Source organism: Lonchura striata, chromosome 1 (assembly GCF_046129695.1).
Source record: "Lonchura striata isolate bLonStr1 chromosome 1, bLonStr1.mat, whole genome shotgun sequence".
Classification (NCBI taxonomy): Eukaryota; Metazoa; Chordata; class Aves; order Passeriformes; family Estrildidae; genus Lonchura; species Lonchura striata.
Genome location: NC_134603.1, coordinates 72,787,820 through 72,803,669, shown reverse-complemented (window position 1 = coordinate 72,803,669; position 15,850 = coordinate 72,787,820).

The window sequence follows — 15,850 nt, the reverse complement described above, 5'->3', positions numbered from 1 at the left end:
AAAATAACTTAGTTTTTTACTTTTCTAGCCATGGGCAACCTGTAATCCCTCTTCTGAGATGAGCAGAAAAAAATATATAAAGACCTTTTAAAAGAATTGCTTTTGCACAGAAGTTTTGTTTGTACCTGTGGATAATGGCTTCTCAGGAATGAGAAGGCAATTTCAAGTTGAGTGTAGACTATGAGGAAACAGAAAATATCTTTCAGTCTTTTAGCCAATATACAGCATGAAAGCATCACAGATCTTTTTCTGGCAACATAACATTTGCTGCTTCTGGGAGTCAGGCACTTTACAGTGGTGTATGATAGGAGAACACAAGACCACAGACAAAGCCAGGAACTAGAGAGGATCCAGATAAATGAAAAGAGCCTGATAAATGAAAAAAAATTGAGGACAGGAACAGGTTGCCCAGAGATTGTATGCAACTTCTGCTGCTGAATACCTTCAAAATCATAGAAAAAATGGTCAGTATTCTAGCTGATGTCACAGCCAACCCTGCTTTAGCAGGGATCTGAACCAGAAACTTTCTGACATTCTTTCCAACCTGAGTTATCCTATAAACATACAACCAGCAGCTTTTCATATTATTGGCTATCAGGGTTTTCCTTATACCTCCCTCTGGTCTGTTTTTCAGTGTACTTGTAATAACCAGGTGTGGATTACAGCTTTACAGTTGCAGTGAACTTCAAATTTCCAACTTTTTGCATAGTGTGAGGAGGAAATTCTAAGCACCCATACTATTTTGGAATTAGACCAGAATCACGAAGTGAAACAGCATTCATCTCACATTGTATTCTAAATGGCACCTTTTTGTTTCAAATTTAGTGCCTGTTGACGCCTGAATTGTATGTGTTGGTCTGCTTCTTTCTAGCACTCAATGCATTGAGTACCTGCATTACAGTCCCCCACTGAGAGAATACCTTTTATTTAAAAAAACAGGGAAGTAAATATTTTCTTTTCTGTTTGACCTTTCTCATTCCTAGCTATGTTTACTTTGCTACCCTCTCATTCTTTCCTTTTACTCACTGCTGCTAAGAAACAACTTTCTACATTATCAAGGAAAATAGATAATCTTTTTATATGTCTTCTTACTTTCCCAAAGCTTCTTTTGATCTCAAAGGAAATTTTTTGTGGGGCATGTGGATATGTGTATATATATGACATGTTTCCTGTCTAGGCAGAGGGAGAAATAGGTTTGATGGGCGAGCAAAACAAGTTTCTTTGTTTGCAGTAAGACAGATCTTGCTAATATGATGTAATAGACAATTATCAGGGTTAAATTAAATAATACCAAACTTAATTGATATTAATACTTTAAAGATTAGGAGATGCTCTGTAGTTTGTTATGAATGGAGTTCCATAGTTTAAGAGGTCTGTAGAGTCATCCTGAAAGCATCAAGAACAAAGAGCATACAGTAATATGGACTATTTACAGTGACTGCAATGAGTTAATTTCTTTTTTTTTTTTTTTTTGAAAGGACAATACTGAGGTCTCTGCTCTGAGATACGTTGCTTTTCCAGGTCTGCTTCTTCAAAATGTCAGTATGTCAGTAATTTGAATGAAGAGGATCTAGAAAGAGCAAGTTGTACGATTTTCACATTCTTTCTATTTGTGTTGAAAGTGTGATCAAACCTGCCAAAAAAATTAATCTTGTCATGGAGATGTCTGGGTTGTTTATGTCCTAGACAAAACCATTCAGAGCTGGCCAATTCTATTACTGAAATGAAACTGCCTAATCTGAGCAAAGAGAACGAATGCTTTAGCAAGTGTAATTGTTCAGTTTTTATTTTTACTGTAATATCTTATGCTTAAATTTTGTTAGTAAACTATTAATTATAAGTAAATATTGATAGTAAAAAAATAAAATGAAATTTCAAACCTGCTTAGTCTTCATCATTCATAATGACTAAGCCTCATTTTTAGAAAAATACAGATATTCACTGACCAAATCTTTTCTTGAATCTTTTTAGGTTTTGAATGTTTAGTTTTCCTTTTTTTCCTGCATAAATCTCATTTCTCAAAAGAAATAAGTAATGTCTTGTTATCTATATTAACTATATTTAAAAAAGCATTCCTCACATATAGCTGTAGGTGTTCCTAAAACATAAGAGACATAATGTTTTTGCAAAGCATATCTCAAAAGATGGACAAAGCTAAATAGTCCTCTGGAATCTAAATGTTTGTACTGCGTGTTCTGGGAGTCACAAGCTGACCTTTGATGCAGTCATAATGTTCAGGAAATATTCACTATCCAATTCCTCGCCCTTGTGAATATTTGTCACTGCTTTGTACAATTCCCAGTCAGCACTACTGATTTCCAGTATGACTATGAATAAACAACCTCCAATCTGAATTCTGGTGTCACTGTTCTCAGAGCATCATGCTTAAAGCATGCCTCTTCATCCACAACAAACTTTGTCATGGCTGCAAGATAAGTATTATGATATAGAGAGCACAGACATTTCTGAATGTAAGGTTTGGTGACTTTTCCATGCTTTCATTATTAAATATTCAGAAGAAATTGATTGTACAAGATAGGTTGCTTTGGCATGTTGCTAAAGCTACAGAAGCAATGTATGTGACCTTCAGATTCATCATTAAGACTTCTTTAGCATATTCTTCAGGTTTTTTCTTTGGAAATTTAACCATTGAGACTGCAGTTATTTTAACCCACCTTTTGAGCAGAGAGGAAACCTGTACAATGGAATTCTTATTTCACTTCCAAAGATATTTTGGATAAAAACCCTGTGATATGAGACCTGGATATATCTTAGGAACTCACAGAATCCAGGCATCTAATTTTTCCCTTCCTAAAGTCAACTGATGCATGAGCATGCAAGTTAAAGTGATGACAAATAAGTAACCCTGAAAGTAATTATGTAAAATTACTTATTTTTCATTATAGATTCTGTCATTCTTAAATGAGCTATTTAAAAACTTTTCAACTTGAATAGGAAATGAAGCATTAAAAGCTTATTATGAAACACAAAAAGCTGCAGTAAAAGCTCAAATAACAAATACTCCTCATCTGGTGCCATGTCTAAGTAAATATTTGCAAAATAAGCCTAAACAATGGTGACAGCAATTGCAGATTATTTTTATGAAAAAAAAAGGGATCTGAATAATTTTCCACACAAAATATATTTAACTAAAAACTCTTCAGAATAATTGAAATGTACAATTAAAGTGAGGTATGGCAAGATAGTATTTGAAATGCCCAAAGATCCACTTGAAAAAGCCTTAAACAATACACAGCAGAGATTACCATTATATATTAATATACCATGATCCCATTCCTTATGGTTAAGATTCATCTTCTATGTAATGCAAAAAGATTAAGAAATTGCATTGCTTTAAAGTATTGAAAATTTCCTGATCTTAACGATCCCTTAGAGGATTCATATTTCTCTTGATAAGAGAAATATCTGCTATATATAAATATTTGTAAAGTCATTCACTATTTCAAAAAACACTATGTAAACCAACAAGTTATATTTAATTACTTATAGCAATTTATATATTAACAATTAATTGAGAAGATTTGCATTTAAATTATACAACCTACAGCAAAGCAACTGCTTTTCTTCAGGTTTATAACGTGAATTGACGTGCATGAAAGCATCATTGAAATCAAATTCAAACAGAAAACGTTGCTTAGACAGTTATATCCTTCTCTTGTTCTCCCCTACATGCTTGACATACTGAAACAAATATAACTGTAAGCAAAATTACAATATAATTGTTACTTACAGAAAAAATTGTCATTAAGAAGAGGTCAGAAACATTTAGGAAAAATTAATATATATTATTTTTATAATTTTGCTAATGTCTATATTGTATATCAGCTGTGAAAGCACTACAAATAACAAAGTGCTGAATTTCTTTTGAAAATACAAATACATTGTCAAAAAATGCTTGCAGTATTTAAAACTTCCCTGCAAAAAGAAGAATTTCTAAAATAATGTTTGCCTTTATAAATATGCCCTTACAGAGGCTTTACCATTCTAATCTCTTTCAACACATCAAATTTCTTAAGTTTTAAGAAAAGCAAAAATCTAAAAGAAGCAGTAAAATGATCATGCAATAAATTTAAAAAGAAAGAAATTGCAAGTTAAAAATCCTTGCATCATTTTATTTCTGCTCTTTCAGGTACATACTATAATTTTCCATGGTATTATTGAACCACCTCTATGTACTCAACTACATGGATACAAAATTGTTGGAAAAACTCATCATTCTGATGAGGTGGTATTTTTTGCTGCTGTGTTGCCCAAGTTATTTTTACCTTCCTCTCTATCACCATGTGTCATTGGTTTTGCAGTCTCATCAGAGCCATTCGCCTAAAAAGTTATCGGCCATTCTATCGACATGGGGATTGCTGATACACTTGATTGTTCCTGCCTTCCTTCTATTTTTGTGAACTTTTACACTAAAGATCTTAATTTCTAAGGCACTGAAGTGCTTTGTGATTCAGGTTGTGTCAGCATGGTCCTTTCTAGATTAGATATTTATTAAATGGATGGCTGTAATTCACAGTTGGGTATATTTGATGGGTCACAAGGTCTTCTCGAGCACTGTTGTACTAAAACTAAATGTGATTACATAAGGTGGGAAGTAGTAGAGATATTTAATTACTAAATCACATAGGCTATTATTTGTGAAGGCAGTGATGCATCATGAATAAGGCAAATGGAGCACATTGCTTTTATACTCTCCTTTCAGTGAACAAGGACACCTGCATCATTCCTCCTGCTGTTTTTTCTGTCAGTGGGAGTTGTTCTCATGAGCATAGTACAAATTAGATTCTTCCTTCTAAACAAGACAGAGGTCTAAAATGCATTGTCATGCTTGATAAAATAGATATTAGCATCCGTAAGCAATTTTTCTGACACTCATTTTGATATTCTGTGTGTTTATTGAAGAGATATCCTCCTCTTCTGATTTTATTTTTTTTTTTTTTTTATCATTCTAGCTATCCCCACTTTCCTGGGACTGCAAGGTGATGGTTGACTGAGTCTTGACCTACCTACTTGAATAGGCATGGTAAACTACTGGTCAAGATGGACAAGAGAAGCTCCTGGACCTGATGGGATGGATTTATGGGAATCGAACAACAGTAACAGAAGTGCCATGAGGGGATGGTGGGATTTCACTGAATGCTCAGGAGCAGGTATGCAAGAAACAGGCAAACTTGACAGGAGGTGAAAAGGACCTTTGGGAAAGGGAATCTTGCAAGGCCCAAGATACTGAGAAAATCATATCAGCAGTAGCACATGGCAGAGAATACCTTCATAACAGCAGCAGAAATACCAGATTAGAGTACAGATAAATGTACCATAACATGATATGAAAAGTAATTAGGGACATACTGTTTATTTTGTAGGACACAGTAGTAAAAAGGGAAAAACCTGAGAGAGAAAAAAAAAGGGAAAGAAAGCAACAGCCAAGGATGAATGGGAGCTATATAGGAGGAGCAGCTAGTGGTCTTGGTGCTTGATTACTCTGGGCAGCACAGTGAAACAGAACTGTTATTCTGCCCATAAATAATGTGGTGAATGTGCTTCTACTCTTAGGTGGACCAAAGGCATCCAGATGCCTTCATATGCTTAGAGGAAAATGTCCAGACGGTCCTGCTACTGTCACCTTTTCAGCACCCCTTCTGGGTCTCATGACACCACAGCCTTCCACACAGCTACCCAGCACACTCCTAGTCTAACTATAGGAAACATGTGACTAAAAACCCAGGATAGATATGGACTTGAGGCTGTTTCTGATGAATGCACTATTGTCGGTAAAAATTGGATTAACACTGCATCAGCCCCTAGAAATCTGAGAACAGGTGAACAGGAAAATTACATAAAATTATACATAAAAAACAGTCTTCTAATTCTGTTCTGGTACTTTACAGTTTGAGAGCAATGAACAAAGAAACCCTTCAGACTTCACAGAGTAACGTTGAAAACTTTCATCTGCTTCACTGAGTTTCAGACTGTTTGGTCTACAATGATACACTGGAGAGCCAGAGAGTCACAGAATAAACTGAGTTGGAAGGCACACATAAGGACCATTGAGTCCAATTCTTGGCCCTGCACAGGACCCTTCCTAGGAGACATACCAACTGTACCGCCCAAATCCTTGTCAAATTCTGTCATTATTTGTGTTTTGACTACTTCTCTGGGAACCCTGTTCCAGTGCCCAGCCACCCTCTGGATGAAGAACTTTTCCTAATATCCAACCTAAACTTCCCCTGACACAACTCCAGGCCATTCCCTTGGGTCCTGCTACTGGTAACCACAGAGAAGAGATCTGTGCCTGTCCCTCTACTTCCCCTCATGAGGAAGTTGTAACTGCAATGAGATCTCCCTTCAGTCTCCTCCAGGCTGAACAGACCAAGTAACCTCAGCTGCTCTTCATACAGCTTCCCCATTGTTGCCCTCCTCCAGAGGCTCTCTAACAACTTTATACCCTTCTTATATTGTGACACCCAAAACTTCCCCCAGGACATGAGGTGAGGCCACCCCGGTGCAGAGTAGAGCAGGACAATCCCCTTCCCTGCCTGGCTGTTGATGCTGTGCCTGATGTCCTCAGAACACCCTTGGCTCTGCTAGGGCACTGCTGATTTGTGTTCAACTTGCCGCCAACCAGGACTCTCAGTCAGTCCATCCATATATCCAGTGTTGCCCTGTCATAAGTGTAGAATCCAACTTTCCCCTAGTGAACTTTGTCTGGTTGGTGATTGCTCAGCCTTCTCATTTGTTGAGGTCTCTCTGCAGTGCCTCCCTTCCTTGGAGGGAGTCAACAGCTCATCCCAGATTTATATAATCTGCCAGTTTACTTAGTTTCCTTTCCAGTCCTGCCTCCAAGGTGTTTATGAAGATGTTGAAGAGCGCAGGGCTGAGGATGGGGCCCTGCAGAACCCCACTGGTGACAGATTCCCAGTCTGATGTCAATCACCTTATTCATTGTAAACCTTTGTGCCGACCTGTGATCCAGTTGATCACCCATCATGTGTTTATCCAGTTTTGTGCTGGACATTTTGTTCAGCATCAGTTTAATATTGTTTTTATATTAGTTTTGCATTCTTTACCAGGCATCCTCTACCAAACTCTGTCCAGAAAACGTCAGGTTGCCTTTTGATCTGGTCTGATCAGCTAGTAGTAGGTGCAAGGGAAGGTCTCTCAGGACATTTGCATTGATGCCTGACTTTCAGGAAGGCTCCTTGGAAGAACTGGTTAATATTAGAGTCATGTATACATACATATCCATGAATTTGAAGATGAACTCTAATATTTCATATTCCATGCAGTGTCCTCCTCTTCTGCTTAAAGGAAGAATTAAGAAGAAGCATTTTGGAGCACTTCTCCCTTGATAGTCTGCTAAATATTCTCCCAAAGGTCCCAAAGGTCTGTGAGACTAGAGAAGACATGATAGAACCAAAAAAGACATTTCAGAGAGGAAAAATGCATTAAAATAGCTTAACTATAAATCTGAAGACGAAGTTAAAACAAACAAGAACTAGTCTTATGGAAGGGTGTTGAAAAAAAAGCTTACAAATTCTAAAATGTGCAACAGTTTCAGTCCTCAAAAGTACAATCTAGGCAAACACTTGTAAAAAAATTTTGTCTTACTTGCCCATTAATAAGAGAAAAATCAAGGTAAATCAGATTTTTGTGTGTGTTTTTCTAGTATAATGGCCAAATGCAACTTGGCTTATTTTAATCTGACTACTTTGAAACCACAGTAAATAGTACATTTAGACATAAGCAGAACTAATGTAGCCAATGTCTAGCCTGAGGTCAGTGAAGCATGGCTGTCCTTCTCCAGGGCCAGATGTCAAAACAACAAAACATTTTGTGAACAGGTGAAGGTAAAATCCAATAATCTGTTTTCAGGGTTGAAACATCAGGGGCAGAGACATGACATGATTTCTGAAATGAGAAATATTTTACTTAAAAATAATACCATAGCTTTCAGTGCTGACACTAAGTACCTTTTTCAGAGTCCTTTATGATTGCCTGCATAGGAAATGAATATATTCAATTTTCAACAACATCATTCAGTCTCATGGTGATCTGGATAACATACTACCAATTAATTAAGTTCAGAAATAAGGTGTAATTAATTCTCTGAACACTTATTTAATTTCTGTCGAAGCAAACTAATTCTACCTTAAAAATGTGCATGTTTTTCCTATGGTTAGCTGTGCTTCAAAGAAAGACTATTCAAATATAACCTGCATGTTTTTTCTTCTCTCATCCCCCATGTACTAAGAGTTTAAATATAATTGGATTTATCGTCACAGAACACATCCAGTAGAATGTGCATGAATAGAAAATATAAACAATGCATATAATATACAGGCAATTCTGTCAAATATTGGTTGATGCCTTTGCTGCATATGCTAGAGAAGGCTATTACAGAGATTTAGCTAATATGTGAAAACATTTATTTGCACCTATACTTTTACATTTACTTTTTCACCTGTATGCATTTACTTAAGATTTACCATGTAAATGGAAGCTTAGAAAATAGTTGATGTTCCTATGCCTCTGGTATATTTTAACAAAGTTTCACTGGAACTGCATCAAATAAAAAAGCAAAACTTCCTGAAACCAATTGTGATACTCCCACCATATGCAAAAGCCATGATGAAGGGATGTGCATATATTTCCAGTGTTGTTGCATGAACCAGAATGCAATCATTCATAGTAGTGATCAATCTGCCTCAACACTCCCTCATGTTTCTAGGCTTTTGTCATAAGAACTGTTTTTATATTGAAACAAAATGTAAATCATATAGGAAAGTAAAATGTGAATTCTGTATCTTTCATTTTTAGACACTTTATTTGCTTGGAATACAGTTGCAAAATGCCCACATAGCAGTCTTTAGAGCTAGTTCAAATGTTCAGCTGCGCTTATCATGTTTTGGATGGTTTCATTTGACTTTTTAGTGGAGGAGGAATGGATTGCCTTTTTAATTTTTTTGCTTAGCTTTTTTTTAGCAACATATTTTGTCATCTTTTCAAAGGAAGAAATTATGTCAGACAGTCTTCCAGGACTGATGTGCCAATTCTTCTTCTGCTGGAAAACTAAATATATATGTGTGTAAATATGTTTTTTCAAGTGTTCTTTGGCTGTCTCGAAGAACAAATTGTAAAATACAGTTTTATCTTCTTCCTCCACATCCATTCCTAAATCTTATCTCATTTACCAGTCTTTAAAAAAAATACAGGGAAAAGACATTCTATCAGCAGAATTAACAAGGACTATAACAGAAACATTCTGCATGGAAGTCTATAAGCTAAACTTGCATTATATAAGTTTAGGGAATGTGTTAGTTTCTTTTCACTAAAGTGAACATAAACCAGCATTCAACTGGCATAATTTTCACTGGGAATTGTTTGCAAGAGAGGTAGAATTACAAGATATTTCATTTTATTGATTATTATTTTTGTGTGTTTGGCATTCTCCTATAAGCAAATAGTGTCCAGATGTTAATATTTCCTAATCAGGATGTTTTACAATTGTCTAAACAAAATATGTGCCTTGTTGTAGTCAAGCCTTGTGTCTTGGTTTGACAAGACAGGAATCTGTGAAGGAGGGCTAAAGCCTCCTGTGCAATGGAGAAGGTAAACCCCCTCCCTCCAAATTACTAGGAGTTTTAAATTAAAAGGCTCTCAGGCAAAGATATGGGAATGGGAGTAACAATTCTTTACTAGGAGAAAACTAGATAACAATTTAAAAAGGCAAATGCAATCGGTACAAACAAAACTAGTGAAAAAGTCCACAACCTGAGGATTCGGGGTGCCAGTAGCAGTCCTGCTGGGATGATTACTCCTCTTGCAGTGAATGATGAACTGCAGCTGCAGTGGTGATCTTTTGAAGGGTATAGTTTTTCTCTGAAGATCTGGTGGCAGTGGGGCTGGTCTTCCTCTGCGCCGGGGCTGCCTCCGAGCTCCGCCGCCGCCGCCTCAGCACGCTTCGGCTGCTTCGCTGCGAGTGCCGTCGAAAGAGCTGCTTCTCTGGCAATCCCCCAAAGTAAAGAGCTGCTCTGTCCCCAAAAAGGTACCCCCTTATCCCATAAAGGAGTGCTTGGCCTCCCCCTCTGGGTGGAACCTCTCACAATGGGATGGTGTTACATTTACCAGCCCTGCAGTGAGTCAGTCAATAGTGTATAAACAAACCATTGCCTCTACGGGGCAAACCATTGTCTTTGGGAGAGATAACAAACCTGCCCAACCTTCGACAGATGGCAAATAAAATACAAGCTTATCTTACAACCCAGGACACCTTGTTGCTGTTGCCAATTAACATTTCCATCCTTTTCCACTATTGTCAATGGGTTTTTCAAACCCATTTTCAAACTAAGTTTTCAAAACTATTAGAAAACTAGAATAGAAATTTCTCCAAAATGTTCATAATTCATCTGTTCTAACCCCTTTAATTATTGTTTCATTTCTACAATTTTCCATTTATTCCTATTCAATTTTCTGATAAACTATGTCAATCTTTTAGTTTCCACGTTTTACTTTCTTCTCTGATAAATCATGTAAATTCTGAGCATATGTCTATGAAACATAATGTCCAAACTGGTGACACTAGCTAACATCTCAAAAGTCCCAGGTTCTGTCTTAAGAATCCTGAAACATTCTTAGTTTTGTCATCAGAAATAATGCTCACATAAAGCAATTCTAGCAAAAAAATAAAATAAACTAAGAAAGGAAATGACAGTCAAGGAAAACAATAGTTTCTTTTAGAAATTAAGTGCTAAACACTTTTAGCAAAGCCTTTCTAATTTTTCAAATTAAAAAAATTCAGACTGACTTTTTACTGGTTATATGTATAACTAAGGTAGAAAATACAGAGAAAGGTGTAAGTTTGTCATTAATTTCCTCTTTATTCACAAGTTTTCAACTTGAACATCCACAGGCATTTTGAAGAAAGACCTAGGTGCTCTTTAAAGATGTTTTTGTTTAAAGGAAATAAAAAGCTTCTAAAGAGTACAGTACAAAGATTGAGAATAGAAAATCTATGAGTAAACATAGAATTTGTTGTTGATAAATGGTCATAAATTCAGAAATATGAATGAAGAGTGCATGAAGAGAGAAGAGCAACATGGGAGTGACACTGTTGAGGCAGGATGGTACGAAAGAACTCCAGTTCAGAAGGCTTGAGAGCACAACTCTTATTTATTTCAAATACATTGCTCTTTTATAGAGAGCATCATCCAGATCAATTCCATTGGTCCCAGAGTAAAAGCATCTCATACCATTAGTGTGCAGTGAATGACGCTCAGTGACAGAACTTATCTATAAACAATGTGAACAACAAGAGAAATAAATAATTATTTACATTCTTTCCCAACTGTTTCCCAGGCTCCTGCCTGGTTAGAAACCCCCTGCTTTCTCTCTGACTGAACTGAGAATATCCACATGGGAGGAATCTCAATTGACACAAAAAGATGAGCAATTGTACATAAAACTATGAATGTAATTTCTTTGGTTGTATTTATGCTAAAGTAAACTACAAATGTAGTTTTGTTTTAACTGAATTGAAAAGGGCAACTAAGAAAAAGGCTTGTAGACTAATATTAGATAAAGACACTGTGGCTTTGACAACTTCCTCCAGTCTAACCCACTAGAATGGAAAACTGAGATGGCAAGAGCTAATGAAGATCTAACATAAATTTTAATATTTATATAAGCTATGTTAATATAATCACTTAACATTTGAGATTATTATTCTCAAATAGGATCCTACTGGGATCTTGTGTTCCTCTTCCCTCAAATATAGCAATTACCCTCCTTTTTCCTTTGTAATCATTTACGATATGGGAAAACTGAATATTTGTTTGCATGTCATTAGCTATGGGTCGTAGAACAGAAGTCCAATTTCAAGGAGGTAGATGTCTGGTAGCATTATTATTTAGAATTCAAAGGATGCAGCAGTGTGAAAAATGAGGATATTTATCAATGAGATGAAAAATTTTTGAGACTGGATGTTGCTTAACTTCATATATCAGATCTAAGCTACTTTAGAGAGAAATGAATCATTCTTTGAAACGTCCTGTCTCTTCCCATGAGATGTAAAGGTAGTCTAAAGATCCATGAATACTTGGTGCTGAAGTAAAGGTCAGGAAGATGTATCCAATTCTAAATTAGTGAATGTAAACCACTGATTCTGTGCTCTTTACTTGGTTTCATCTCATTTTAAGTTTCCAAAACTAACTGTTTTGTATACCACATTACAATGTTCTGATCATTATGGTTGCTATGGAAACTTAGCTAAAGTTTTATCAATATAAACTCAAATAATTGAACTGTGATTAAGCACAGTAGGAGAAAGAAGAGTTCACACCACATCCTTGTACTTCAAAGCAAATTACAAGGTCATGAGTCCAGGCATGCAGGAACAGGATCTCCAGGGTAATTCCATTGCTCCCATCAAGGTGCATCTGAACAGGAGTAAAGGCTACAAAGAGATGACTTTCTGATGGTACATGCCATGAGTAAAGTACTGGGGTAACTTCTTCTGCCTGCTATGCCTCATTGCAGGATAGAAATGAAACTTCTGGAGCTTTGCAATGGCAGTGAGAGCAAGAAACAAAGCCAAGTGCAAGGTCCTACAAGTGGTTTGTGGCAATCCCAGGAATACCTGCAGGCTGGAAGGAGAAATTATTGAGAGCAGCCCTGTGGAGAAGGCCTTAGGGATGATAGCTGATGAAAAATTCAACCTGAGCTGGCAGTGTGCACTCACAACCCAAAAAGCCAATGGAAGCCTGGGCCGCATCCAAAGGGTCTTGGCCTGCAGGTCAAGGAAGGTGATTCTGCCCCTCTACTCCACTCTGTGAGACCCCACCTGTAGTACTTCTTCCAGTTCTGGTGTCTTAAACATAAGAAGGACATGGAACTGTTGGAGGAAGTCCCGAGGAGGGTCATGAAGTCAATAAATGGATTAGAGCATTTTACCCTAAATTGAGAAAGTTGTGGCTGCTCATCCTGGAGGAGATTGTGTGAAAATCTCATAGCAAACTTCCAGTATCAGATGGGAGCCTCCAGGAAAGCTGAACAGGGACTCTTCAGGAACTTTAGGGATAGGACAAGGGAGAATAGGTACAAACCGAAAGGGAAAATTTGGGTTAAATATTAGGAGGAAATTCTTTACTGTGAGTGGTGAGAGATTAGAAGAGGTTGCCCAGGAAGGCTGTGGATGCAACAACCCTAGCAGTGTTCAAAGCCAGTCTGGATAAGGCCTCAAACCACTTAGTCTACTGGGAGGCTTCCCATACATACATACAGCTTCCCATATCAGGGGGCTGGAACTTGATGATCTTTCAGGTCCGTTCTGATGCCTTAACTTTCTCTGTTTCTGTGAAGTCCTGGATACAGCTGCAGAGTAATCCAGTTTCACCTCACACCTATTAGCTTTGCCATTAAAGTTGATTGAATGTCATTTTCTGATAACTAATTTACATAATGACCACTAATTATCAAATAACTATGTACGCAAATTCCAGTCTGGGAAAAATAAGAAATGTTAAATATTTGTAGTATCTTCTGTCTGTGGAAAGGCACAAATTTTCAAGCCAGCTCTAGAAGAACTCAGTGCAGTAATTAATGATGTAGAAATGAGTATAATCAGGAAAAATGTAACTTCTTACATGATTAAAAAGAGTTTGGTCCTGCAGCAGCAGAATACATTCTAAAGGTTTTTAGGGCAACTATGTAAACACAATATATTATGCAGTATTGTTCATGCAAAAATAAAGTTAGCAAGCACAAAGCAATGCAAGAGTTAAGATGAATTGCTGAGCTGCTTGTGAACACTGTGGTGTAGATACAATTACTCAGGCACACCTATGTAGGGAAAGGAACTGGGTACCAGTTACACAGCTCAGCTGCAGTACAGTGTTCAATTTTGGTCATCTTAATCAGAAAGAGAACTAGCACATAATGATCAGATTTAGTAAGAGTCAATGTGAATAAGCAGAAGCAGTGAAAATGCCAAAAATAAGGTTTTTTCTGAAATATCTAAGTTTATCTTAGAGAAGAATAAAAAAGAAAAATAAAAATATGCCTTTTGGTATAAAACACCCCAATAAATTCCAGAGAGAGAAAATGGCAGAAAACAGTAAGTCCCTTTGCCATTTCTTTTAGGAGACAAAAAATGGTAGCTAATCCGGTACTACTGTGTGTCATTCACTGAAAGAACTCATTGCCACAAAATAGCACCAGGAGAAAGTTTTAAGCTGAAAGGAGAAGGGAGTTTGATGCTGACACAGTTGGTGAATACTTCTGTAGTTAAATCCTAGAGAGAATTTTAAAGCAGCAAGGTTTGTAAACTGACACTTCAGAACAAAATGTCAAAGGTGCTTGTATCATGCCAGTTTTTCTAGATTCAGCTTTCTTTCACACTGTTAAATATCAAACACAGAATTATCAGACTATGGTTATCATTATAGTTCATTAATAATTGTCTCCCAAGCATTTTTCAAATTTCTGAACTGTATTTCTATGATGATCTCAGATCACAACAGCCCCTTTTTTACCATAATAAACATGAAATTAATCTGCAGCAAATGAAAAGACAATTCCATGAGTTATAGCTGTAGATCAGGTTTCAGCTTGGGGAAAAATAAAAAAAGGCTAATTTATTTCAAGATAGGGAACAGGCTGATATAAATTACATGCTAGAACTATTGACTGACATAAATTCTTAATTCTTTATTAGAATCAAGACACAAAAGCAGGGAAGCAGGTTATTTCCTTTTTTTTTTTTTTTTTAAGAGACAGGGACATTTCTCTTTTTCTCACTAAAATAACTTGATATGGCCAGCAAGTGCAGTAACAGTCATTACAGAGGATTTGAATGAAGATGCTAATGGGCCAGTTGTCAAACAGGCATCTTGTACTGAGACTGTGATCTTTCACTCAAGGCACCACTAACATGAACCTTCCAGTTCTCTGCAATAGTTTACTACTATGAAGCTCATAGTAACTTGAAAACTTTGAGTTCTCAGCTGTGCCTTCAAATTTGGTTAAAACTGGATACCTTGTTTGAACGTTGTTGGGTAGACGGACAGACTGACAGACAGATAAATGGCCATGGACAACATGATTGCATAAAACTTTTCTTTTTAGGAAACCAGGATAAAAATAAACTCCCTTTATTATAACACTCAGTAGACTTCTGGAATCACTAAGAAAGCTTCCATAATTATAGTACTATACTTCAAAGGCTGTTTGAAGGTATGTAATGGTTATAACTGTTATTCTTGTCTGACTACCTATAAAATTGCTTCATGCCACTCATTCCTAATGGCTGTTTAACAATTTTTATTGTTGAATATGTGCTACCAACTGACTGTAGCTGGAAGAAACAAATAACACAACAAAACAAAAATCTCAATATTCATTTAGAGTTGTCTCCACCTAGGTCTGTAAACAAAAGCTATTAATTCAGCTGGGAGCATGATGAGTGATGCTGGGTAGTTCAATCCAAGAGAACTGAACTATTTAGAATGGTTTAGGTTGGAAAAAATCTTTAAGGTCATTGAGTACAACTGTTAACCCAGCATTGCCACAGCCATGACTAAACTGTTTCCCCAAGCATGACATTGTCATATATTTTAAACACTTCCAGAGATAGTGACTCCACCACTTCTATAGGCAGTCTGTTCAAATGCTTGACAGCTCTTTTGGTGGACAATATTTTCCCTAATATACAGATTAAACCTTCTCTGGCACAATCTAAGGCTGCTTTCTTTTGTATGGTCACTTGTTTATTGGGAAAGAAGACTGACACCTACCTTTCAAGTAGCTGTAAGAGAGCAAAAAGTCCTCTCTGACC